Raw genomic sequence first — 3,507 nt, forward strand, 5'->3', positions numbered from 1 at the left:
AGGCCGTGGTTGAGCTCGAAAGAATGGATGTCTGTATTCCTGGCTTCCAGAGAACAGTTGTCTTTCCCCACCGTGTGTGGGTTTTGATGAACCGTGTAACGGAATCGGCAGCTGCTGGCAGACAGCCCATGGAAAGACGTATCGAAATGCTCAGGCAGGACCTTGCTTGGCTGGTTTGCTCGGTTGCCCACTGTAGATGGAGAAGAATTGATACTGTAGTGGTCGGAGTCGCAGAAATGTGTTTGTTGTTGGGTAGGTGAGTCCTTAATCACTGTAACCATTCCGGGAAACCCTTGTTCTGACTCTTCCGGTACGCTCCGTACAGTCAGCCCGTGGGATCGTAGGCACCGCTCTTGCATTCATCTGGATGGCTGTGGGCCTGTACGAACGTACCCAAGTTCTTCGTGTGTCTGCACCGAGTTTTGGTGATTGTAACAGGTCTGGGGTTTATCACGCTGGTTTATGACTTAACACTCAAAGAAAATTTTCCTCTCTGCAAAGTTTCAGTGGTATGGATGTCGGTTTGCCTGATTCCACGCGCTTCCAGTTAATGAGGGAACACTTAATACAAAGATGAGGTCTGAAACCTGTCTTACTGCTTCTCTGAACTGAAGTTCTTTGCGTACTATGTACATTTTGATGATTTATACCCTAACATACATGCTTATGCCTAAAAAATTGCTGAACTTCAAGCTTAGAGATGAAGATAAGTGATTGCATACAAACCTCAGTGAACTGCTCTGAGCAGCTTCATGTTTTGGCACGGTAATGCTGCTACACCACCTCCCCCCTCAATAATCCCAGCTTGTGTGAGGGCTACAGCAGTTTACGCTTTCCAGGTACTGCTGTCTCCATCGCTGTCAGATGGCCAAATCATTCCATGTCCTCTCTCCGTCCTCGTTTTCTTCCCCAGTGCAACGCAATTGCTGAGAGTGACGTTCTGAACTTCTTTGAGGTGAATAGGGCCGAGCTGGGACCGTGGGGAAGGACGTACTCGAGGGTTATTTCACACTGTGCCTTGACACGTGCGCCACTGCTTACTGGGGCTGTTCCCTTATTACGCTCAGCCCCAAGGAAGCTGGTTTACACGAGGATTCAGCTTGGAGATGCCAGTCTGTTGCTGAAGAGCTGCTTGTGCCTCTGCTACTGTTGACTGTCGTAAAAATGCCACAGTGCATGCACTGTGCCCCAGTGCTCTCTGCTCAATGGAAAAATCCAAAAATAGTTCCCAAGTCCTTGTTTCTCCCTCTCAGTACTGGTTTCCCAGCATAATCCTGAATGCCAGAGCTGGCAGCGCCTGGAGACTGGGGCAGTGTGGCCGTATGTGGATCCCTCGCCGTGGGACAGTGGCTGCTCTGGGACGCGCTCAAGGTAAAGCTGACTGGGGCCAGCCTTCACCTTTGTCCCCACGTGCTTCCCAGAGCTAACAGGGGTTGTAGGTTTACCTGGGCGCTGGGGGATAGCGTTTAAGGGGTGTTCTCCGTGGGCTGCGTGCACAGGCTGTATTTGAAACGCTGCTGCTTGTTTTCCCCCCTCTACCAAAGCGTGGGTGTAGGCTGCCATACTTAAAAGCCATAATGGGCGGTGGGTCTTCTTCTTCCCATGGTGCAGAGAGCAAAGGGAAGAAGCGACTCTACAACCAGAAAGCTTATCCCTTTTTTTCAGCAGAACGTGCCAGGGCAGCGTGTGGGGTCCCTGCACTCACCGCTCCTCCAGCACAGGCGCAAAAGCAAGCCGTACGCTGCGCTCTCCTTGCTCTAGCGCATTTCTTTGGGCAGCCAACCAAGGAGGCGGCTGTTCCCAGCAGCATTCGGGGATCTCAGTGGGTCTCCCCAGGCGGTAACGGCACAGAAGGAGCCAGCCAAGGGCTGGCTTGCAGCGGGGAGGTGCAGGGGGTGCGGGGCTGGGGCTGCAGATTTGGCAGGGCAGAAAGAAGAAACCAAAACCCAGGTGTGAACAACTCATTTTTATTGTCCAGCTCCTAAAGCAAAGGGCAGTGATACGCAGGGTGAGTGGTACCCGTAAGCCCACTTATTTTCCATTTGAATCTGTTCTCTGTCTCTGCCCCATCTTCCTTGTTTCTGAAACCCATTCTAGGAGGTCGTAGTGGTTTCTCAGCCGTGGATATACCAGGTTGTCACGCTCCTCACAGCCGTGTCCCACATTGTCTTACAGGGTTGTTGTCACAGAATAGTTACAAGATCCTCCCCTAAAATCTTACAGAGGTGTTGCCATTCTCCAGTTCTTTGAGTAGCGGTAGGCAGGTAACAGTAATAGGTAATAATAAGATTTTGTAATAAAAATACTTCCAAGAAGTATCTTTATACCTTTTCCCTTCCAGGGATCAATGGATATATTGGGAGTCCCCCTCCTGCCACCCCATGGATGGTGAGCAGTCCCATCTCCTTCCTTAGAGCTAGAAACAGCCCTGGTAAAAATAGCATTTCCCGCACGGGCGGGTTCCAACGAGCCACGGTTCCAGCAGATGTCCTAGTGCCAAGGGTGAGCACCAGCTGCTTGCTTCTTTCCTTCCTCCATCCTCAGATGTTTTTCTCCATGCTGCTTAACTGAGGCCTGATTTTGGGGAGCAAAGGGCTCCCCACCTTGTTTAAGCAGGGCACTGAGGTGCCAGGGCTGTGGAGGTGCAGCTGGAAAACGGCAGCTAATGGGCCTAAGAAAAGCGGAGCTGTGCAGTATCATTCGTCAGTCTGCTTCCCAGAGCTCCCTGTGGGATGCTGCTGGAGGATTTACAAGCACCGCTGGGATGTTTCTTGGGGCAGGATAATGCCCTAAACTGTCCAGGGAGAAGAAAGGGCAGTTTGCTTCCTCCATGGCACCAAGCATCGTAAGGAGCACCCCACACGTGCCCCCTTGTCCAGGTGCTCCCTGCAGAGGCAGGAGGGAGGAGACGGGCTCTGGTGCTGGGCCACTGGCCATGTCCATAGGGAGCAGCCTCCCCTGAACATCCTCTCCAAATAGTCCTCAGCCACCCTTCCCACCAGTGTGCATCCCTGCAGCTGTGAAAAACAGATGTTTAAACTCGTCTGTGAGATACCCCTTTTCTTTTTCTCCCTCCCCCCCTTCCATGAGGACTCCAGCAGCTGAGCTCCAAACAGGGCCAGCAGCCACCTGGCCGGGGAGGGTGCGGGTCTTCACAGGGCTTTAGGAGAGCCCTGGCCCCTCTGTCTTGGGCAGGACCCCCATGGGTGGTGGCAGAGATGCACCAGCTTCCAAGCGTGGTGCACAGGCTGAGAACTTCTTCTGAACACTCCCCTGTTGTCCATCAACACATCCTCTACACCTAAGAGCACTCGCGCGCCGCTAACCCGCTGCAGCGTTTTGCAGGTGCTAAGCAGCACTGCAAGCAAGAGAGTCACCCTTCTGCAGCTCCAGGTCAGCGCTGACCACCTCTGCTCCCTCCGGCCAGCGCAAGGCCCCTAGGTGAAATACCTGGCGGCCCCCCTGGAAGTCCTCTCTTCAGCGGCGCTGGTGGCGAAGGACACCTCC

The sequence above is a fragment of the Eurypyga helias genome, unplaced genomic scaffold, assembly GCF_000690775.1.
Source record: "Eurypyga helias isolate BGI_N326 unplaced genomic scaffold, ASM69077v1 scaffold19970, whole genome shotgun sequence".
In the NCBI taxonomy this organism is placed as follows: Eukaryota; Metazoa; Chordata; class Aves; order Eurypygiformes; family Eurypygidae; genus Eurypyga; species Eurypyga helias.